Raw genomic sequence first — 25724 nt, forward strand, 5'->3', positions numbered from 1 at the left:
ACACTTCCAAAGGTTGTTGTTTGAAAGAAAGAAACTCCCTCAGAATTATCTGAGTTAAGACTATCACCATTGAAATGAATTTGCATTTTCATGAAATGGAATCTTTCATAGGTAGGAGACTTTCCATTAGAATATACTTTTCTCCTTGTCCTGTGCCATATTTTTCTTTAATGGTGCTAAATTATCTAACACTTATAGATGATTTATCATCTAAACGCTCTAAAATAATGCTTGCCCACTCATATTTACTAATCAAATATCATATTTTTCTTATCTTTCTGCAGAATGTTTTACTCTTTCTACTATAAACCTGGATAAGATGGATGAAAGGAAACCATGACATATCCTGTGTGTTATCCTACTTTAAAGTTTACTCTGCCAAACAAGTCAGTTCATTATTTTTAATGTAGCCTAACTTAATTTGTCAGGATATGGACACAATGAAGCCAAATTCTTTGCCAGTGTGTAACATGAATGCTCCCCAGCTCATATCCCAGTGGAGTCCTTGTCCCCTCAGAAACGTCATAAAGCCAGAATACCATATTCTGTATTCATTTCAGCATTCTTGCTTTCCAGACTCCCACAGGAATGACTCAGGCAGCTTTTCTTGTAACATTCTAAGATATTTATAGTCCACAATTCCAAAATCTTCCATATACCTCTTATGAGCTTGCTTCAAAAGCCTAAGAAGAATGTAGTCATATTTGGCACAGCAGTGATCCACCTTTGGTACCAAAACAGTATTAGGTTTCTTATCTTTATGATCAAATAACTTGCAAGAGATAACTTAAGAAAGAAAGGGCTGATTTAGGCTTCTGTCCATGGTGATAGAGAAGACATGGTGGTAGGATTTTGAGGTGTCTTGTCACTTTGCATGGACAATCAGGAAGCAAGGAGTGAGTGCACAGGTATTGGAGCTGGGCTACAAAATCTTGAGGTCCATAAGCAGTGATCCTATTCTTCCAGTGAGGATTCTATAGATTCCACAATGTTCTTTATTATGCAATGGTTATTCAGACAAACATGCCTATGAGGGGCCATGATTTCACGTTAAGAACACACTGTGGCCAGCAAGCAATTGCTTGGTAACTACAAGAATACCTCAAAAGAGATTTGAGGTAAACAGTCAAAAAGTTAATTGCATTTATTCATTTATGTAAGTGTGCTCTCTTTATCCCTTTCTATATGCTGAAAGTATATCAGAAAGACTAATAAACATTTTAGATGGAAAGATATATCCTTTTATGAAAGAAGAAAAGAGTGTTTCCTCCATGGGCACTAAAGACATACATGGCTTCATGGACTGTGGCTTGTACTTCAGACTGATGATGGTAGTATAAAAATCATTTTGTCTCTAGCATTGGGTTACCATCCAGACTCCACAATTTAATCAATCTAACTCTCTCAAATTGACATCCTTCTTCCATATGCACTGATCATGGGTTGTTTTGTCATTGCAAGATGTAGCCTATCCCCAGAGAGACCAAAAACAGGACCTCTCTGGGTATAGAGCACATATGTTTCTTATAATTATAATGTGCTGCACTTCCCATCACATATTTTAAGGACTCTTGTGATAATTGGTTTTTACTTTAATTTCTTTCTCCTCAAAACTCAATTTTGATAAAAGCATATTTAATTTCTTGCTTCACAGAAATAAACAGTTGAAATGTTTGATGCTCCCTATTCATTTCAAATTCAGCCTGTTCCCAGTTAATTGATATAATAATTAACAATTGAATATGTGTTTTAGAAGGTATGTAGTATGTAGCAGTGATTGAGATATATGGATTAAAATATCCACACCTAGACAGAAATACAGCATTCTATTAAAACAGAAAGGAACAAATTGTCTAAACACAGTTGAAATTCCAGAGAGAGATTATACTAATTTCACAAAGCATGTGATGACAGCTGTTGAACAAGTTTACTACTGCTACCAGAAATCTAAAATGAAATGGTTTACATGTATGAATATTTTAATCATTAATTCTTATTTTTGTGGTCATAGGTTTTTTTTTCTTGCTTTTATTTAGAAGCAATCATTTTATATAACAGTCCTCCATTCCCTCTCCCTCTCATTCTCCAATGCCCACCAACAACCCCTCCAACCCCCACCAGCTCCTCAAGGATGATGAGATCTTTTTGAGGGATCATCAAAGTCTATCACATTATTCGGGGGAGGGCCTAGGCCCTCCTCCGTGTATCTAGGCTGAAATATTATCACTCCATAGTGAATGGACTCCTGAAATCTATTTGTGAATTAGGATAAATACTAGTTCTACTGTGAGACTGTCCCATAGACTGTCCAGGCCTCCCAAGTGGCACCTACATTCAAAGGGTTTGATTATGTTTAATGCTGGTTCCCCAGCTTTAGGAATAGGGTCCGTGTGTTCTCACTAGGTCAGGTCAGTTGGTTCTGTAGGTTTCATCCAGCACAGACTTGACTCATTTGTTCTTCCCTCCTCCCTCTCTTCAACTGGATTCCAGGAATATAGCCCAGAGCTTATCTGTGTGTGTCTGCTTCTGCTTACATCAGCTACTGAGTGAAGGCTCCAGGATGGTAATTAAGGTAGTCATCAATCTCATTATAGGGCAAGAGCATCAAAGGTGGCCTCTCCACTATTGCCTAGATTCTTAGTTTGGGTCATATTTGTGAATCCCTGAATAGTGCCAGATTTCTCTTTAAACCTGTACTGGCTCTCTCTATTAAGGTATCTCTTTTCTTGGTCTCCTATAATTTTCCCCTGACTCAGTCTTCCTGATCCCTCATGTTCTCCTCCCCACTTCTCTTCTCCCCTTCTCTTTTTCCTCCCTCACATCCCTCATCCCACATACTCTCAATATTATCAGGAGTTCTTGTCCTTTTCCCATTCTGGGGTGGATCACATATTTTTCTCTTATAGTCCTCCTGGCTTCCTAGTTTCTGTGGTGGTATGGATTGCAGGCTGGTAGTCCTTTGCTGTATATTGAACATCCATATATGAGTGAGTACATACCATGTTTGCATGTTTTACTTCCTGTGACTGGGTTACCTCACTCAGGATGGTTTCTTCCAGTTCCAAACATTTGCCTGTGAATTTTAAGATTTCATTGCTTCCCCTCTCCCCGCCATCACTGCTGAATTGTGTACCACATTTTCTCCATCCATTCCTCAGTTGAAGGGCATCTAGGTGGCTTCCAGGTTCTGGCTATTACAAACAACACTGCAAGGAAAATCAAGAAAAAACAACCAAACAAGAGATGGAAAAAATTCAGACAGTTCAAGGTTTGAAAGCTGAAAGTGAAACAATAAAGAAAACACAGAATGAGGCAATGCTGGAAATAGAAAAGTTGGATAAACAATCAGGAACTACAGTTGTAAGTATAACCAATAGAATAGAAGAGATGGAAGACAGAATCTCAGGTGTTGAAGACTCATTAGAAGAAATAGAGTCGTTGACCAAAGAAAATCTTAAGTCCAACAAATCCCTAACACAAAATATACAAGAAATATGGGACACCATGAAAAACCCAAACCTAGGAATAAATAGTTATAGAGGAAGGTGAAGAAATACAGCTCAATGGTACAGAAAACATATTCAACAAAATCATAGAAGGAAACTTTCCCAACCTAAATAAGGACATGCCTATGAAAGTACAAGAAGCTTGCAGAACACCAAATAGACTGAACCAAAAAAAATTTCCCTTAGCACATAATCAAAGCACCAAATTTACAGAAAAAATATAAAGAACAGCAAAGGAAAAATGCCAAGTAACATATAAAGGCAGACCTATCATAATTACACCTGACTTCTCAGTGGATACTATGAAAGTCAGAAGGTCATGGATAGATATTCTACAAACACTAAGAGAACGCACACGGATACTAGTCCAGACTTCTATAGCCAGCAAAGCTTTCAATCACTGTAGATGGAGAAAGCAAGATATTCCATAAAAATCAGATATAAATAATACATATCCAATAATCCATCCGTACAGAAATTTCTGGAAGGAAAACTCCAATCCAAAGAAATTTACTACACCCACAAAAACATAGGCATTAGATAATCCCACTTTACTAACAGCCAAAGAAAAAAGGGGAAATCCACACACAATACCAACAACAACAAATCCAAAACAAATAAGAATGAACAATCAGTGGTCATTAATATTCCTCAATATCAATGATCTTAACTCGCCTATCAAAAGACCTAGGCTAAGAGAAAGGATACAAAGACAGAATCCATCCTTCTGCTGAATACAAGAAGTACACCTCAACTTTAAAGACAGATGTTACCTCACAGTAAAGGGCTGGGAAAAGATTTTCCAATCAAATAGACTCAAGAAACAAGCTGGTGTAGCAATCATAATATCTAACTCATTAGACTTCAAACTAAGATCAATCAAAAGAGATGAAGAAGGTCTTTTTATATTCATCACAGGAAAAGTCCATCAGGATGAAGTCTCAATTCTGAACATCTATGCCCCAAATACAAAGGCACTTGCGTTCATATAAGAAATATTACTAAAATTTAAATCACTCATAAAACCCCACAAATTTAGAGTAGGAAACTTCAACACCACACTGTCACCGCTAGACAGGACCACCAGAGAGAAACATAACTAAGAAACAAAGGAACTAGCAGAAGTTATGGTCCAGTTGAATTTAACAGACATTTATAGAACTTTCCATCCAAACACAATTGACTATACCGGGCATCATCAGGTAAACAGGCCAGCTTCCCGGCCTGTGTTCCAGAGCCTGCAGATTGCCTGGGAACTGCACAGAGCTCCCAATCCCGGCGGGAGCATCAGGTAAACAGGCCAGCTTCCCGGCCTGTGTTCCAGAACCTGCAGATCGCCTGGGAACTGCACAGAGCTCCCAATCCCGGCGGGAGCATCAGGTAAACCGGCCAGCTTCCCGGCCTGTGTTCCAGAGCCTGCAGATCGCCTGGGAACTGCACAGAGCTCCCAATCCCGGTGGGAGCCAAGCACCCCAGACTCCAGATCTTCTCTCCCACCAACGATTCCAGGAAAGGAGAGGAGGCTGGGCGCACAGGGAAGTAGCTGTCCCTCTGGCATCATCAGGTAAACAGGCCAGCTTCCCGGCCTGTGTTCCAGAGCCTGCAGATCGCCTGGGAACTGCACAGAGCTCCCAAGCCCGGCGGGAGCCAAGCACCCCAGACTCCAGATCTTCTCTCCCACCAAAGAGACCAGGAAACTACAGGAGCCAGGGAGACCAGGGGAGTAGCTGTTCCGGATCAGGTACAACAGGACCCAGCATAGGGTCCAGGGGACCAGGTAGGGGGCTAAGCGCCCCAGATTCCTGTTCTTCTTCTCTACCCACGGACCAGCATTTGGACAAGGCATAGAAGAACCACCAGATTACTGGACTTACTAGCACCCACCAAAAGGGAACTCTGGTCCCCAGACCAGGAAGGGGCTCTTTCTGTGTTGGCTTTACGGACGCTGTAACGATACGCGACACACAATTACTGAAAATAAGGCTAAGTATTTTATATAGAAAATTACTCACAAGATACCAAACCCCGAGAAGCCCAGCAGATCTCAGCTAGCGACTGGACCGGAAGCCGAACTCCAGGAAAAGAGAGCGAGACTTCCTGTGCGCTGTCTTTTATGCCTTCCCCCGTAACGCCCCTAGCCATGCCCAAAAGTGGGCTTGGCTAGTGACGTAGTTCCGCCTACGTACGTATACGTCTTTACGTCCAGCCGTATACGTCTTTAGTCCTGCCTAAAGTGGGTGTGGTTAGCGGTGTGGTAAACTGCCCTTTTATTACCTCATCTGTATGCGCCTCTAGTAAGTCACATGTTTAATGGCGGCATAGACTTAGTAAGTCACATGTTTAATGGCGGCATCAGACTTCCTCCTACAATTCCCCTTTTAGTCTAAAAAAGGACAACTAACTTGTGTCCATGAACAAAATGTATCAAACATCTATTCTATCTAAACCTAAACTTATCTTAAAGAAACACCCAAATATGAACACCTCCTTCCAATCCCAACTCTAAAATAATGGAAAACTAACACTAACAGGTGTAAACTTATAATATCAATAGTAAGGAGAGGGGGCGTGGAATTCTCAAAACTACTTCCTGCTGAGATGGGACGATGATAATCTCTTGGGGACCTGTGAAAAGAAAATGTTAGTATAACAAAATCTGAGTAGATCAGACAGTCTCAGTATGGCAGGAGCTGCTTGATTGAAGTTCCTGACTGAGGTTCTAGTGTTGATTGAAGCTCTTATCTTGAAGCTCTGGTCAGATTGTAGAAGATGTGCTATTTCTGTTCCTTGGTCTGGAGTTGTGTCGAGTGATGTAGTTTCAAGCCAGTTTCAGGATAGTGCTTGTCAGGTGGAGTCAATGATGTGGGGCAATTCAGATGCCTCCAGTCGAATCAGGTGAAGTCAAGGAAGTGGATCCTCATTCTCTTTCGGAAGCAGTTGAAGATTGCTGTCAGGAAATCCCTTGTTCTCTGGAAAACTCGAACATTACTGTTAACAAAGAAATATTTTAACTTTCATATGTAAGCATACAGAAGAGGTGACAATAGGGAAGATGGAAAACCTGGAGGAAATTAGACTGTTCAGAAAAAGAAATCCATAGATAACAGTCCCTCATTTTATTTCTTCTGTCTTATATCAATGGCTCTTTGATATAATACAGAAATTCTGAATTGTATTTAAATAACATGCTTGGGTTTAGAGTAGGAGAGCCAATCCAACTCCAAAGCCAGTTTCAGTTAAATGAATGGGAACTGAGGTATGTGAAGAAATAAAGATAAAGGTGTACTATGAAAAAGCAATATAGAGAGATTTAGACTTTGATACCACACAGTGTGTGTTTGATGGTCCTCAGGGTAGCTATTCATTCTTCTACAGGAATCCATATGTCCAGTATTCTTTGCTGAGTTTACCTGTGAATACAAAAACAAAACACTTCTCTTTCCTTTTAGGAGGTCCCTTTACCCATGGTGGACTATGAATTTGTAGATGGGCTGTTATCTTCCTCCTCCTGAGATGTTTTCTGTTCTGATCGAATTTTAATTAATTTTGATGGAACCCAAATCTTTTCTTCTCCTGTGGAAACAAAAGCATAACCCCTTCCCCAACGTAACACATATCCTGGTTTCCAGACTGAGGTCATAACATCCTTAAAATACACCGGTTGGTTCAGTTCAGAAGTCTTCTCTGTAGTCCAGTGTCTTTCTGCTGCAGTTTGTCCTTTTTCATCAGCATTAAGAAAATTCAACGTTAGTAAAGCATTGTGTAACCTGTGTCTAGGTGTCTTTGTTTTCCCTGGCTGTTTATGAAGCATCTCCTTTAAGGTTCGGTTAGACCTTTCAATTATTGCTTGTCCTGTGGGATTGTAAGGTATACCAGTTACATGTTTTATATTATAATATTTGAAGAATTGCTCCAATTTACTGGAGACATATGCTGGACCATTGTCAGTTTTTATTGTTTTAGGTATACCCATAACAGCCATTACCTCTAAGAGGTGTGTAATAACAGAGTCAGCTTTTTCAGAGCTGAGGGCAGTAGCCCATTGGAAGCCTGAGAACGTGTCTATAGTATGGTGTACATATTTCAAACTGCCAAATTCTGGGAAGTGAAATACATCCATTTGCAAAAGTTCATTTCTGTGAACACCTTTAGGATTACAACCTGCTGGTAATGGAGTTTGATTGTACAATGAGCAACTGGGACAATTTCTTACTATTTCTTTGGCTTGTTGCCAGGTGATAGAAAAATCCTTCTTTAAACCTTTGCTGTTAACATGGTGTTTCTTATGAAATTCTGAAGCTTCCAACACATTACCTACTAATAAACGATCAATTTCATCATTGCCTTGTGCCAGAGGACCTGGCAGACCTGTATGGGATCTGATGTGTGTTATATATATAGGATGAGTCCTGTTTCTGATGATTTCCTGCAATTGTAAAAACAATGAGGTTAATTCTGTATTATCAGGAACAAATTCTGCAGTCTCAATGTGCAGGACAACTCTTTCTGCATACTGAGAATCCGTGACTATATTGAGAGGCTCTGTAAAGTCTTTAAGTACCATGAGAATGGCATATAACTCTGCCTTTTGTACGGAGTTGTAAGGGCTTTGAACTACTTTACTTATATTTCCTGATTTATACCCTGCCTTACCTGATTTGTTTGCATCCGTGTAGAAGGTAAGAACTCCAGAAATAGGTGTTTGCCTCACGATACGTGGAAGAATCCAAATTGTTTTCTTTATGAATTTGATTCTCTCTGTTTTGGGATAGTTATTACTAATACTTCCCAAAAAGTCACTGCAAGCTATTTGCCAATACTCATTATCCTTCCATAAGGAGGAAATTTCCTCATTCGTTAACGGTACAATAATTTCAGCTGGGTCTTTCCCAGTCAGTTGACGAAGCCTTAATTTACCTTTTAATATCAAATCAGATATCTTTTCTATATATGTTTTCAATTTTTTATTTTGTTTATGTGGCAGAAATACCCATTCTAGAATGATGTCGTCCCTCTGCATTAATATTCCTGAGGGGTATTCTCTAGATGGTAAAATAACCAGAATACAGTCCAGATTTGGATCCACACGGTCCACATGTGCTTCTAATATTCTCTTTTCTACCCATTCTAATTCTTTTTCAGCCTCAGCTGATAGTACTCGTGGGCTGTTTAGGTCTTTATCTCCTTTTAAAGCCATTTTCAGGTGTTTTAAATCATGCCCTTCTACACCAATAATCGTCTGTAATTGAGAGATTTCTCCTAATAGTTTTTGAAGATCATTAAGGGTCCGGTAACGATCTCTTCTGATCTGTACTTTCTGTGGTCTAATTTTCTGAGCATCTATTTTATAACCTAAATAGTTAATAGAATCTCCTCTTTGTATTTTTTCTGGAGCAATTTGTAATCCCCAGCGAGGCAAAATTTCCTTTACTGCCTCAAACATCTTTTCCAAAGTATCCTTATTTGAATCAGACAATAATATGTCATCCATATAATGATATATTAACGAATGTGGAAATTTTTTACGAATTATTTCTAGAGGTTTATTCACAAAATATTGACACAAAGTTGGACTGTTTAACATACCTTGAGGTAGTACCTTCCACTGGAATCTCTGTACTGGACGGGAATTATTATAGGTAGGTACTGTGAAGGCAAACTTTTCTCTGTCGTTTTCTTGTAACGGTATGGTGAAGAAACAATCTTTTAAGTCTATAACTATAATTGGCCAATCCTTAGGAATTAGAGAAGGTAACGGCATCCCAGGTTGTAGAGACCCCATAGGCTGAATTACCTTGTTGATGGCTCTAAGATCAGTAACCATTCTCCACTTACCAGACTTCTTCTTGACAACAAAAACAGGCGAATTCCACGCACTAGTTGATTCCTCAATGTGTCCAGCATCTAGCTGTTCCTGAACTAACTTCTCCAAAGCCTCTAACTTCTCAGATGTCATAGGCCATTGACCCACCCAGACGGGTTCATCTGTCAGCCATTTTAATGGTAGAGCTTTTGGTTGCTCTGTAGGTTTGGCACTAGCATCTTGCTTCTGCACAGCCTGTACGTTTGGCATCTGTTTTCTGTACTGTCTTACTATATTCTTACTACCACTAAGAGCTTGTCTATAATTCCTAGCTGATACAGGAGGAATTTTAATCTGCGTATTCCATTGCTGGAGTAGATCACGACCCCAGAGGTTTATAGCAATATCTGCAACGTATGGCTTTAACCTTCCTCTCTGTCCTTCTGGCCCAATAAAGTCAATCCATCTAACTCTCTGTTTAACTTCAGATAGGGTTCCGATCCCTAAGAATTGAACATTAACCTCTTTTAAAGCCCAGTTTTGTGGCCAGGACTGCTGATTAAGGATAGTGACGTCACTTCCGGTGTCCAGTAATCCGTAAATCACCCTATTATTTACCTTAACCGGAAGTTTGGGTCTATGATATTGTATAGAAGTTTGCCAAAATATATGTTTTGTATCTCCTCCTGATGTAATTGATTCATCCTCTGGAGCTAATGTATTATCCAGTGCCGTATTATTTACAATGGGCAGTGGATCTTCTAATTGTCCTGGGAGAGGCTGTCCTCCACTGTCACTGGGAATGACCGGATAATCTTCCTCTTCGGGGCTCCATGGAGCCCCGGAAGCCCGTTTCCCTGCTGTAAAGATCTACCTTGTCTGTCTATTGTGGAAAAGCATTCATCAGTCCAATGGCGCCCCTTCCCACACCTCCTGCATAGACCAGGAGGCTTAGGCCTTCTGTTTGATACATTCCTGGTAAAAGCATTATTTCTAGGAATGCGTTGTCTATAGTTCCTACTAAGATGTCCTATTCTACCACAGTTAAAGCATTTTGCATCTTTACGCCTATTTAAATTCTTTGAGATTGCCTTCCCTACCCATGCCTCTATATCATCACAGGTAGGGTATTTGTCATCCTGGTGCCTCCTCAAACCTGTAGAAATAGCTTCACCTACCCAAGCTCCTGTATCCTGACTTTTACATTCCAGATTCGCTGTATGCAGAACCCATTCCTCCAATGGCGCTGATCTTATTTTTAATGGCCAAATTACCTGCCTGCATTGAGGATTCGCGTTCTCATACGCCAAAGATTCTATAAGAAGACGCCTGGATTCTGGGTTCGCTACCTGTACCTCTACTGCTCTGGATAATCTCTCTAAAAATTCAGTGAACCTTTCCCTTGGGCCCTGTAATACCTTGGTGTAGGGTTGCATTATCTCTCCTGTTTCACAAACCTTATCCAAGGCATTTAAAGCAGCTGTACGGCACAAAGACAACATGTGCTCATCATATGCAGATTGAACCTGCGTGTCAGCGTAAGGACCCTCCCCAAGAATCTTGTCTTGGGGTACTTCATGACCGTTCTGCAATTCCTGAATCTCAATTGCTTTTGCTTCTTGCCTCCACAAAGCTCTCCATTGAATTTGGCAAGAATTTTCGAGTACTGCAGAGGCTAATTGGGCCCAGTCTTTTGGGGTTACTTTATTTACAGTAGCCCATGAGGTTAGGAGCTCTCTGACAAAGGGAGAATGAAGACCATACATGACAATGGCCTCCTTAATATTTTTTAGATCCTTCATCTGTATAGGCTCCCAGTGATAAGCAATGGGACCATTTGATTGTTTTTTCGTTGCTGGTTTTTCTGATACAGATACTGGAAAAACCATAGGGGAACGCATAGCAACCTTAGGGAAATCATTCCGGCATTTGAGAAGCTTTGGGAAACTCCTGTCCTGACCTGTTGCCTGTATTTCTGATTCTGAAGTATCAGATTGAGCGTCTTCTAAATCCTGCAGTCTATTCATCATTGTTTCTCTGAGCTCTTGAAGTTCTTGGGACAAATGATTTTCTAAGGATGTCATGGAATCTTTCATTTTTTTACATTCATCATTTACATGTGATTCCAAATTTCTAATATTCTCATCCTTAGCAAGTACCTCAATAGCATGTAAACTGCCTTCTACAAATGATATTCTATCAGTTAGTTTACCATTGCTCTCAGACATGGAACAATTCTTTTCTGCTAGCATTTCAATTTTATGTTCCAGTCTTTGTAATTTGCTAGTGAAATCATCAAACATGGAACCGTGTTTGTCGTTAAATGTTTCCACATTATGTTCCAATTTTTCAATTCTATCTATGGAACACATTTTTCCTGAAAATAATTCAATTTTGTGTTCCGTCTCTTTAAACCTGTTCGTCAGACCTACATTATCATTTTTAATATCCTGAATATTTTCTACCCACCCTTTCTTACTCTCCTGCAATGAATTTTGCATTTCCTGAATCCTTTGTATTAAGATTTCAAAACTATCCTGCGATGACTGCATGACCTGTATAAGTTTATTCCTATTTTTGAGCCATTTCATTAACAAAATTATATTGATTATGAAGCTAATAATCACCATCGTGGGTAGGAAGTACCTTTCAGGTAGGTCCTCAACCCTTTCTAAAATCCCATCCATACAAAAAACAAGAAAATTCTTAACATCCTGCATCATAGTGTTAGCTGTTGACATTGTATAAAGCAGTTACGTTTGTTACCAATGGAGTAATTCAGGCCAAAATCAACAGGCTGCCAGCGAAAGAGCACGTGGCCGGAGTCAGCTGGCCGCCAGTAAAACAGCACGTGGCCGCGAGAGAAACCTTGGAATTCCGCCTAACCTTACCGGCAGGTAGAAGGTGCTGGTTCCTGGCGGCAGGAATCGTGCCTTGCCGAGCGAAGTGGTGAGGAACTTAGCGAAAGGAGAGTCCACGTGTGCCTGGTCAGGCCGAGAGAAGCGCCTGGGTCCCAATTCCAATCCCGCTCCGACACCAAATTGTTGGCTTTACGGACGCTGTAACGATACGCGACACACAATTACTGAAAATAAGGCTAAGTATTTTATATAGAAAATTACTCACAAGATACCAAACCCGAGAAGCCCAGCAGATCTCAGCTAGCGACTGGACCGGAAGCCGAACTCCAGGAAAAGAGAGCGAGACTTCCTGTGCGCTGTCTTTTATGCCTTCCCCCGTAACGCCCCTAGCCATGCCCAAAAGTGGGCTTGGCTAGTGACGTAGTTCCGCCTACGTACGTATACGTCTTTACGTCCAGCCGTATACGTCTTTAGTCCTGCCTAAAGTGGGTGTGGTTAGCGGTGTGGTAAACCGCCCTTTTATTACCTCATCTGTATGCGCCTCTAGTAAGTCACATGTTTAATGGTGGCATAGACTTAGTAAGTCACATGTTTAATGGCGGCATCAGACTTCCTCCTACATTTCTGCACCCACTAAAAGAAGAGATGGGAAAGAGACAATACAAAAACACAGTCAGCAACAGAAAAACAAATATGACACCGCCAGATTCTAGAGACTCCACACCAGCAAGACCCCAATATTCCAACGCGAAGGAAGCAGAAGAGAACGACCTTAAAAGCACTTTCATGAAAATGATAGAGGCCCTAAAAGAGGATATTGGAAAATCCCTCAAAGAAATGGAAGAAAAAACAAACCAAAAAATGCAAGAAATGGAAGAAAAAACAAACCAAAAAATGCAAGAATTGGAAGAAAAAACAAACCAAAAAAGGCACGAAATGGAAGAAGAAATGAAGCAAAAAATGCAAGAAATGGAAGAAAAAGCAAAGCAAAAAATGCAAGAATTAGAAGAAGAAACATACCAAATAAGGCAGGAAATGGAAGAAGAAACAAAGCAAAAAATGCAAGAAATGGTAGAAAAAACAAAGCAAAAAATGAAAAAAAATGGAGGAAGAAACAAACCAAAAAAGGCAGGAAATGGAAGAAGAAACAAAGCACAAAATCCAAGAAATGGAACAAAAAGCAAACCAAAAAATGCAAGAAATGGAAGAAAGAACAAATCAAAAAATTCATAAAAAGCAACAAACGGACGAACAGATAAACAGAAAATTGCCAGAAGCAATGCAAACGCTGCAAGGGTTGAAAACTGAAATAGAGACACCAAAAAAAAAACAATCTGAAGAAAGGCAGAAAATAGAAAAGCTGGACAAACAGTCAGGCACTACCAATACAAGCATTACCAACAGAATAGAAGAGATGGAAGAGAGAATCTCAAGTGTTGAAGATACATTAGGAGAAATGGATTTATCAACCAAAGAAAACCTTAAATCCAACAAATCCTTAACACAAAACATCCAGGAATTATGGGACACCGTGAAAAGACCAAACCTAAGAATAATAGGTATAGAAGAAGGAGAAGAAATCCACCTCAAAGGGGCAGAAGGCATATTCAACAAAATCATAGAAGAAAACTTTCCCAACCTTAAGAAAGACATGCCAATGAAGGTACAAGAAGCCTACAGAACACCAAATAGAGTGGACCACAAAAAAAATCCCCTCGCCACATAATAATCAAGACCCCAAACATACAGAATAAAGAAAGAATATTAAGAGCAGCTAAGGAAAAAGGTCAAGTAACATATAAAGGCAGACCTATCAGAATTACACCTGATTTCTCCATGGAAACTCTGAAAGCCAGAAGGTCCTGGATAGATATTCTACCTACACTAAGAGACCATGGATGCCAGCCCAGACTACTATACCCGGCAAAGCTCTCAATCACTATAGACGGAGAAAACAAGATATTCCATGACAAAACTAGATTCAACCAATATGTGTCCACTAACCCAGCCCTACAGAAAATTTTGGAAGGAAAACTCCAACCCAAGGAAGCTAACTACAACCAGAAAAACATAAGCATTAGAGAATCCCTCTCTACCAACAGCCAAAAGAACAAAGGGGCGAAATTCCACACATAATTCCACCAACAACAACCATCGCAAATCGAAGAAGGATGAGCAATCAATGGTCATTAATATCCCTCAATATTAACGGCCTTAACTCACCCATAAAAAGACACAGACTAGCAGAATGGATTCGAAGACAGAACCCTTCCTTCTGCTGCATACAAGAAACACACCTCACCCTCAAAGACAGACATTACTTGAGAGTTAAAGGTTGGGAAAAATTTTTCAATCAAATGGACCCAAGAAACAAGCAGGGGTAGCAATCCTAATATCTAACAAACTAGACTTTAAAATAAAATCAATCAAAAGAGATGAAGGAGGTCATTACATACTCATCACAGGTGAAACCCACCAAGACGAAGTGTCTATCCTGAACATCTATGCCCCCAATACAAAGGCATCCACATTCGTTAAAGAAACATTATTAGAACTTAAATCTCATCTAAAGCCCCACACAGTTATAGTGGGAGATTTCAACACACCACTCTCACCACTAGACAAGAATACCAGACAGGAACTCAACAAAGAAGCAAAGGGTCTAATAGAAGTAATGACCCAACTGGGATTAACAGATATCTATAGAACATTTCATCCACATAAAAAAGAATATACCTTCTTCTCACCACCACATGGAACCTTCTCAAAAATCGACCACATACTTGGCAACATATCAAACCTCAGCAGCTACAAAAAAATTGGAATAACTCCATGCATCTTATCAGACCACCATGCCTTAAAATTAGAATTCAACAACAACACAAATTGCAGAAAACCTACAAACTCATGGAAATTGAATAATGCTCAACTGCACCATCCCTGGGTCAAAGAGGAAATAAAAAAAGAAATTAAAGACTTCCTCGAATTCAATGAGAATGAAGACACAACATACCCAAACCTATGGGACACTTTGAAAGCAGTGCTACGGGGAAGTTCATAGCACTAAGTGCTCACATAAAGAAACAGGAAAACAGTTATACCAGAGAATTAACATCACAGCTAAAAGCTCTAGAACACAAAGAAGCAAACTCCCCCAGGAGGAGTAGACGCCAGGAAATAATAAAATTGAGGGCTGAAATCAACAAAGTAGAAACCAGGAAAACAATACAAAGAATCAATGCAACGAAGAGTTGGTTCTTTGAGAAAATCAACAAGATAGACAAACCTTTGTCCAAACTTACCAAACAGCAGAGAGTGAACACGCAAATTAACAAAATCAGAAATGAAAAGGGGGACATAACAACAGACTCTGAGGAAATCCAGAGAATCATTAGGTCATACTTTGAAAACCTGTACTCCACAAAATTCGAAAATTTAAAGGAAATGGATGACTTCCTGGACAGCTATCATTTGCCAAAACTAAATCAAGAACAGATAAGCAATTTAAATAGACCTACAACCCCTATGGAAATAGAAGCTGTCATCAAAAGTCTCCCAACCAAAAAAAGTCCAGGTCCAGATGGCCTCAGTGCAGAATTCTACCACAAATTCAAAGAACAGCTTATACCAATTCTTCTCAAAGTGTTCCACACAATAGAAGCAGAAGGGTCTTTGCCAAACTCTTTCTATGAGGCTTCAATAACCTTGATCCCCAAGCCACACAAAGATACAACCAAGAAAGAGAACTTCAGACCAATATCCCTCATGAACATTGATGCAAAAATACTCAATAAAATACTGGCAAATCGGATCCAAGAACACATCAAAACAATCATTCACCACGATCAAGTAGGTTTCATCCCAGGGATGCAGGGATGGTTCAACATACGAAAATCCATCAACGTAATCCACCATATAAACAAGCTGAAAAACAAAAATCACATGATCATCTCACTAGATGCTGAAAAAGCCTTTGACAAAATCCAACACCCCTTCATGATAAAGGTCTTGGAGAGATCTGGGATAACAGGGACATACTTAAACATAATAAAAGCCATATACAGTAAACCAACAGCCAACATCAAACTAAATGGACAGAAACTCAACGCAATTCCTCTAAAATCAGGAAAAAAACAAGGCTGTCCACTCTCTCCATACCTTTTCAACATGGTACTTGAAGTTCTAGCTATAGCCATACGACAACAAAGGGGGATCAAGGGGATACAAATTGGGAAGGAAGAAGTCAAACTTTCACTGTTTGCAGACGATATGATAGTTTACATCAATGACCCAAAGAACTCTACCAGGGAACACTTACAGCTGATTAACACCTTCAGCAAAGTGGCAGGTTACAAGATCAACTCAAGAAAGTCAGTAGCCCTACTATATACAGATGATAAAAGGGCTGAAAGATTAATCAGAGAAACATCACCCTTTACAATTGCCACAAACAACATAAAATACCTTGGGGTAACGCTAACCAAACAAGTGAAAGACCTGTATCGTAAGAACTTTGAATCTTTAAAGAAAGAAATTAAAGAAGCCCTCAGAAAATGGAAAGATCTCCCATGCTCTTGGATAGGTAGGATCAATGTAGTAAAAATGGCAATCCTGCCAAAAGCAATCTACAGATTCAATGCTATCCCCATTAAAATCCCAGCACAATTCTTCACAGACCTTGAAAGAACAATAATCAATTTTGTATGGAAAAACAAAAGACCCAGGATAGCCAAAACAACCCTGTTCAACAAGGCAACGTCCGGAGGCATCACTATCCCTGACCTCAAGCTCTATTATAGAGCTATAGTCCTGAAAACAGCTTGGTATTGGCACAAAAATAGACAGGCAGACCAATGGAATCGAATTGAAAATCCGGGTATTAACCCACACATGTACGAACATCTGATCTTTGACAAAGAAGCTAAAAATATACAATGGAATAAAGAAAGCATCTTCAACAAATGGTGCTGGCATAATTGGAGACTGGCATGTAGAAAAATGCGGATCGATCCATGTTTATCGCCATGCACAAAACTTAAGTCCAAATGGATCAAAGACCTCAACATAAATCCAGCCACACTGAACCTCTTAGAAGAGAAAGTGGGTGGTACCCTTGAAAGAATTGGTACAGGAGACAGCTTCCTGAACATAACACCAGTAGCACAGACAGTGAGATCAACAATTAATAAATGGGACCTACTGAAACTGAGAAGCTTCTGTAAGGCAAAGGACACAGTCAGCAAGACAAAAAGGCAGCCCACAGAATGGGAAAAAATATTCACTAATCCCACATCTGACAGAGGGTTGATCTCCAAAATTTACAAAGAACTCAAGAAGCAAGTCTCCAAAACAGCAAAGGACCCAATTAAGAAGTGGGCTGCAGAACTAAATAGAGAGTTTTCAATAGAGGAGTCTAAAATGGCTGAGAGGCACTTGAGAAAGTGCTCAACATCCTTAGCCATCCGGGAAATGCAAATCAAAGCAACTCTGAGATACCATTTCACTCCTGTCAGAATGGCTAAAATCAAAAACACCAATGACAATTTATGCTGGAGAGGATGTGGTGAAAGGGGGACACTCCTCCATTGCTGGTGGGAGTGCCAACTGGTTCAGCCACTTTGGAAAGCAGTATGGAGATTCCTCAGAAAAATGGGAATAAACCCACCACAAGACCCAGCAACTGCACTCTTGGGCATATATCCAAAAGATGCCCATTCATATAACAAAGATGTCTGTTCCACTATGTTCATAGCAGCTTTATTTGTAATAGCCAGAACTTGGAAGCAACCTAGATGTCCCTCACCCGAAGAATGGATAGAGAAAATGTGGTACATCTACACAATGGAGTACTATTCAGCAGAAAAAAATAATGGAATCATGAGATTCGCAGGCAAATGGATGACACTAGAAGAAACCATCCTGAGTGAGGTAACCCAGTCACAAAAAGAGAAACATGGCATGTACTCTCTCATATATGGATTTTAGACATAGATCTGGGGAGTGCCAGCCTACAATCCTATTGCCAGAGAGTCTGGGAAACAGAAACTTCATTTACTGGCTGGTTAAGTACTGAGCTGAACTCAAGAAAGCCAGTATCAGAGAGGGAGGCCTGATGATCAAAGGGATTAAGACTGGGCTGGTTGAACCCCCAGAAACAGCTGACCAGACAAAGGTTAACCTTGAATCCCAGGCATCAGCCTGGGAAGCCAGCATGGGACTGATCAAGACCCCCTGAATCTGGGTGTCAGTGAGGAGGCCTAGGTAATCTATTGAGCCTTGTACAGCAGATCAGTACCCATCCCAAGTATACACACGGTCTCTGGACTCCCATAGAACAATGTGAGGTGCACTCTCACCCTGAACTCTTGGGGAAGGGTCTAGGCCCTGCCCTATATGAAATGACAGACTATGGACACCCCCATGGAGGGCCTCACCCTCCCTGGGGGAATGAGGGGATAATGGGGGGGATGGAGGGAGGGCACGGGAGGAGGGGAGGGAAAGGGAGAGGGACCTCGTACTGACTTGTGAAGCAACCTTGTTTCTTATCTAAATTTAAAATGGAAAATTAAAAAAATATTTATAAAAAAAAACAATTGACTATACCTACTTCTCAGCACTACATGGAACCTTCTCTAAAATTGACCACATATTTGGCAACATAACAAGCCTTCACAGATAGAAAAAATAGGAATAACCCCCTGTATCTTATCAGATGACCATGCTTTAAATTCAACAACAACAAAAATTGCAGAAACCCTAAAAACTCATGGAAATTGAACAATGCACAATTGCACCATTCCTGGGGCAAGGAACAAATAAAATAAGAAATTATAGACTTCCTAGAATTCAATGAGAATGAAGACACAACTCAAACTTATTGGACACTTTGAAGGCAGTACTAAGAGGAAAGTTTATAGCACTAAGTGCTCACATGAAGAAACTGGAGAATAGTCTCATTAGAGAATTAACAGCACATTTGAAAGCTCTAGAACAAAAAGAAGCAAACGCACCCGGGAGGAGTAGATGCTAGGAAATAATCAAATGGAGGGCTGAAATCAATAAAGTTGAAACAGAAAAAATACAAAGAATCAACGTAATAAACAGTTGGTTCTTTGAGAAAATCAACAAGATAGACAAACCTATATCCAAAATAAATGAAAGACACAGAGAAAACATGCAAATTACATGCAAATTACCAAAATCAGAAATGAAAATGGGGACATAATAACGGACACTGAGGAAATCCAGAGAATCTTCAGGTCATACTTTGAAAACCTGTACTCCACTAATTTCAAAAAGGAAATGGACAATTTTCTGGATGGATATCACCTAACATAATTAAATAAAGAACAGAAAAGAAATTTATAACCCCTAATGATATAGAAGCAGTCATCAAAATTCTCCCAACTGAAAACAAAAGCCCAGGGCCAGATGATTTCAGTGCAGAATTCTACCAGAAATTCAAAGAACACCTAATAGCAAAACTCCTCAAAGGGTTCAACACAATAGAAGCAGAAGTGTTGTTACCAAACTATTTTTACGAGATTATAATTACCTTGGGACCCAAACCACACAAAGACACAACTAAGAAAGAAAAATGCACTCCAATCTCCCTCATGAACATTGATGCAAAAATACTTAATAAAACACTAGCAAGTCGGATTCAAGAACACATCATAAAAAAATCATCCAATGTGAACAAGTAGGTTTCATCCCAAGGATGCAGGGTTGGTTCAACATATGAAAATCCATCAACATGAAAACCCATCAATGTAATACACCATATAAACAAACTGAAAAAACTAAAACCACATGAACATCTCAGTAGACACTGAAAAAGTTTTGACAAACCCAACACCCCTTCATGATAAAGGTCCTGGAGACATCAGGGGTAACAGGAACTTACCTAATCATAATAAAGGGAATATGCAACAAGCCAACAGCCAATATCAAAATAAATGGAGAGAAACTCAACACAATTCCTCTAAAATCAGGAACAAGACAAGGTTCGCCACTCTCTCCATATCTCTTCAATACTGTACTTGAAGTTCTAGCTATAACAATGAGACAACAAAAGGAAATCAAGGGGATACAAATTGGAAAGGAAGAAGTCAAACTTTCACTATTTGCAGTTGATATGATAGTTTACATAAGTGGCCCAAATAGCTCTACATGGGAATTCCTACAACTGATAAACACTTTCAGCAAATTGGCAGGATACAAGATTAACTCAAGAAGATAAGTACCCCTACTATATATGGAGGATAAATGGACTGAGAAAGAATTCAGAGAAACATCACTCTTTACAATACTCACAAACAACATAAAATATCTTGGGGTCCTCTTGTATTCCTCCCCTGTCTCAGTTCTCCTGTTATCCTTCACCCTCTCCCTTTCTCCTCTTTCCATATCCCTCCTTTCCCCTCACCTGTGCTTCCAATATGTTAAGGGGTTCTTGTCCCCCTTTCCTTCTTTGGATAATCATGTGTTTTTCTCTTAGTATCCTCCTTGTTTTCTAGCTCTTCTGTTGGTGTGGATTGTAGGCTGATAATCCTTTTCTCTATGCCTAAAATCCATATATGAGTGAGTATATACCATGTTTTTCTTTTTGTGACTGGGTTGTCTCACTCAGCATGTTTTCTTCTAGTGTCATCCATTTGCCTGCAAATTTCAAGTTTCCATTGCTTTTTTTCCACTGAGTAGTACTCCATTGTGTGAATGTCCCACATTTTCCCTATACATTCTTCAGTTGAAGGGCATCTAGGTTGCTTCCAGGTTCTTGCTGTTACAAATAATGCTGCTATGAACATAGTTGAACATATGTCCTTGTTGTATGAATGTTCATCCTTTGGGTTCATGCCCAGGAGAGGAATAGATGGATCTTGAGGTAGACTCATTCCCATTTTACTGAGAAACCACAATACTGATTTCCAGAGTGGTCTTTTCCAGAGTACAACTTTGCACTCCCACCAGCAATGGAGGAGTGTTCTTCTTTCTTCACAACCATTCCAGCATAAACTGTCATTGGTGTTTTTGATTTTAGCCAGTCTGGACGGTGTAAGATGATATCTCAGAATTGTTTTGAGTTGCATTTCCATGATGGCTAAGGATATTGAGCATTTTCTTAAGTGTCTTTTATCCATTTTAGATTCCTCTATTGAGAATTCTCTATCAAGTTCTGTACCCCACTTTTTAATTGGATTGATTGGTCTTTTGGTGGCTAGCTTCTTGAGTTCATTGTACATTTTTGAAATGCCTTGATAAAACGTACCAGTACAGGTTTGGAGAGAGGTCTGGCACAGACAAAATGCTAGGGGATCTATGTGGATTACACCAACTAAGAATATAGGCAGTGGTGGAGACACTGCCTTTGATTCCCTTCCCCTAAAATGAAATTGATGACTATCTTGGTTACCATTCCTAGAGCCTTGACCCAGTAGCTGATCAAAGCAGAAACAGGCACCCACAGGTGAGCACTGAGTCTTACTCATGGAATGGCAGAGAGGGAGGGGAGATGACCAAATGAACAAAGACAGAACTGGAGATACCTGCAGAAACAGTTGACCTGACCTAATGAGAGCATGCAGACCCTAACCGTAAATTGGGGGAACCAGCTTTGGACCAAACCAATCCCTTTGGATGTAGGTACCAGTTAGGAGGCAAATGCAGTCTATGGAACTTCTAACAGTGGAACCAGTGTTTATTTTTAAGTCACAAATGGACTCTGGGAGCCCTTTCCCTATGTAGGAATACTATTGCAGCCCATATATGTAAGTGAGGGTCTGGGCCCTCCCCCAAATGATGTGATGGACTTTGATGATCCCCCATTAAGGGTCTCACTATCCCTGGGGAGTGGGTAATGTGTGGGTTGGGCGAGTCAGTGGGAAGCATGGGAGGACTGGAGGGCAAGGGATTGGGGAATGGATATGTAAATAAGAGTGTCTCTTTAAAAAATTATATCTTGGGGCAACACTAACAAAACAAGTGAAAGACCTGTATAACAAGAACCTTGAGTCTTTAAAGAAAGGAATTAAAGAAGATAAAAGAAATCGCTAAGATCTCCCATGCTCTTGGACAGGTAAGATCAACACAGCAAAAATGACAATCTTGACAAATGAAATCTACAGATTCAATACCATCCCCATCAAAATAGTGGTACAATTCTTCAGAGACCTTGAAAGAACAATACTTCACTTTATATGGAAAAAATGAAATAACCAAGGATAGCCAAAATAAGCCTGTATAATAAAAGAAATTCTGGAGGCATCACTATCCCTGACATCAAACTCTACTATAGAGCTATAGTAGTGAAAACAGCTTCGTATTGGCACAAAAATACACAGGAAGACCAATGGAATCAAATTGAACATAACTATGAATACCTGATTTTTGACAAAGAAAGTGAAACTATACAATGGAAGAAAGAATGCATCCTCAACAAATGGTGCTGGCATAACTGGATATTGGCATGCAGAAGACTGCAGATAGATCCTTATTTATTGCCATGCACAAAACCTTGGTTCACATGGATCAACGACCTCAACATAAATCCAGCCACACTGAACCTCTTAGAAGAGAAAATGTGAGGTATCATTGAAGGAACTGGTACAGGAGATCAGTGCATGAATATAACTCCACTAGCACAGACACGGAGATCGACAATTAACAAGGAGGACCTCCTGAAACTGAGAAGATTCTTTAAGGCAAAGGACATAGTCAACAATAAAAAACAGCAGGCCACAGAATGGAAAAGATCTTCACCAGTCCCACATCTGACAGAGGGCTGATTTTCAAATATACAAAGAACTCAAGAAACTAGTCCCTGAAACACCAAACAACTCAATTAAAAAGTGGGGTAAAGAACTTAATAGAGAATTCTCAATAAAGGAGTATAAAATGGCTGAAAGACAATTAAGAAAGTGTTCCTAGCTTTTCTGGAGGTGTGGGTTGCAGGGCTGGTAATCCTTTTCAGTATTCTAGAATCCATATATGAGTGAGTAAACACCACGTTTGTCTTCCTGTGACTGAGTTACCTCACTTAGGATGGTTTCTTCTAGTTTCATCCATTTGTCTGCAAATTTCAAGATTCTATTGTTTTTTCCACTGAGTAGTACTCCATTGTGTAAATGTAACATATTTTCTGTATCCATTCTTTGGTAAAATGGCATCTAGGTTGCTTCCAGATTCTCATTATTACAAATATTGCTTACATGAACATAGTTGAAGGTCTGGTTTTCAAGAGCTCCCCCTTGTTCACATAAGCTGTCTCTGCTGGTTTTGCCAGCCCATTCTTTGCCAATTTGCTCATCACTCCTCTCTCTCCTCCATCAGTCCCTGGATGAAGGTTCTAGGATGGCATATAGTTTAGACATCAGGTTTGTTATCAGGAATGGGCATTTAAGGTGGTCTCTCCACTATTGCGTACCTTCCAGTTGGTGTCATCCCTTTAGATCACTAGAGGTCTCACTGGTGCCTGATCAGTCTTCTAACCTATGACTCTCACTTTTATGGTATTTCTCATCTTGTTCTCCCCCTACTCTACCCCCCACTCAACATTCCTGTTGCCTCATGACCTACTCTCTCTTTTCTTCTTCCCTTCTCTTCTTCCGAGCTCCCACTACCCTCTCACCCCTCGCTGTGTTCCCAATCTGTTCAGAAGATCCTGCCTCATTCCTCTTCTCTGGGGTACCATACATATCTCTCTTAGGTTCTTTCAAGTTTCCCAGACTCTCTGTCAGTGGAAGTACAGACTGGCACTATCCTGATCCATGTCTAAAATCCATATATGAATGAGTACATACCATGTTTGTCTTTTTGTGACTGGGTTACCTCACTCAGGATGGTTTCCTCTAGTGCCATCCATTTACTTGCTAATTTCAAGATTCCATTGTTTTTTCTGCTGAGTAGTCCTCCATTGTGTAAATGTACCACATTTTCTCTCTCCACTCTTCAGTTGAGGGGCATCTAGGTTGATTCCATGTTCTGGCTATTAAAAATAATGATGCTATGTCCTTTGCCTTAAGAAGCTTCTTAGTTTCAGGAGGTCCCATTTGTTAATTGTCAATCTCAGTGTCTGTGCTACTGGTGTTATCATCAGGAAGAGTATCTCCCACTTTCCCTTCTAAGAGTTTCAGTGTGGTTGGATTTATGTTGAGGTCTTTGATCCATTGGGACTTAAGTTTTGTGCAAGGCGATAGACATGGATCTATCTGCAGTCTTCTGCATGCCAATACCCAGTTATGCCAGCACCATTTGTTGAAGATGCTTTCTTTTGTCCATTGTATAATTTTAGCTTCTTTGTCAAAAATCAAGTGTTCATAGGTGTATAGGTTAAAATCAGGGTTTTCAATTCAGTTCCATTGGTTTACCTGTCTACTTTTGTGCCAGTACCAAGCTGTTTTCAGGACTATAGCTCTATAATACAGCTTGAAGTCAGGTATGGTGATGCCTCCTGAAGTTCCTTTATTGTATAGGGTTGTTTTGTCTATCCTGGGACTTTTGTTTTTCCATATAAAGTTGATTATTGTTCTTTCAAGGTCTGTGAAGAATTGTGCCGGAATTTTGATAGGGATTGCGTTGAATCTGTGGACTGCTTTTGGCCAGATTTCCATTTTTATTATGTTGATCCTAGCAATCCAAGAGCATGGGAGTTCTTTCCATTTTATGGTATCTTCTGATTTTGTTCTTTAGAGACTCAAAGTTCTTGATATACAGGTCTTTCAGTTCTTTTGTTAACATTATCCCCAGATATTTGATACTGTTTATGGCTATTGTGAAGGGTAATGTTTCTCTGATTTATTTCTCAGCCACTTTATCATATGTATATAATAGGGCCACTGATTATTGAATTAACCTTGTATCTTGCCACTTTGCTGAAGGTGTGTATCAGCTCTAGGAGTTCCCTTGTGGCGTTTTTCGGGTCACTTATGTTAACTATCATATCATCTGCAAATAGTGAAAGCTTGACTTCCTCTTTTCCTATTTGTATCCCCTTGATCTCCTTTTGTTGTCTTATTGCTGTAGCTAGAACTTCAAGTACAATATTGAAGAGATATGGAGAGAGTGGACAGCCTTGTCTTGTTCCTGATTTTAGAGGAATTGCTGTCCCGCGCTACCGTCTCGCCAGCAAGAACGACGCAGGACACTCGGATCCTTCTGCAGTAAAGCTTTAATACATCTTGAGAGATAGATGATCAGCTTCTGAGAGGGAGACCCCAAGCTAAGAAACCCAGCCCCTTATATAAGCCTAGGAGCTCCGAGTGAGACGTGTTGAGCCGGGATTGGTGGTTTGCTCATCACCCCAGATGACGGGTGAGGCACAGCTTAAACGGTAAACTCCAACTGACAGCAGATGTCAGCGCCATCTTCTAGTGGCAATAGCGATAGCGAGGGTGGCTCCTCACATCTCCCCCTATTCATTTATTTTTGAAGCCATAGGACACCCACAACTTTGGAGTGGAGATAGAGGTCAAATCCCCATGTGCAAATTTGGAACATGTACAAAGCTCCTCTCCAGGGTCTTATCCCCAGAGGGAGCCCTGACCAGTCCCGATG

The sequence above is a fragment of the Mesocricetus auratus genome, unplaced genomic scaffold (genome assembly GCF_017639785.1).
Source record: "Mesocricetus auratus isolate SY011 unplaced genomic scaffold, BCM_Maur_2.0 Super-Scaffold_100003, whole genome shotgun sequence".
NCBI classification, from domain to species: Eukaryota; Metazoa; Chordata; class Mammalia; order Rodentia; family Cricetidae; genus Mesocricetus; species Mesocricetus auratus.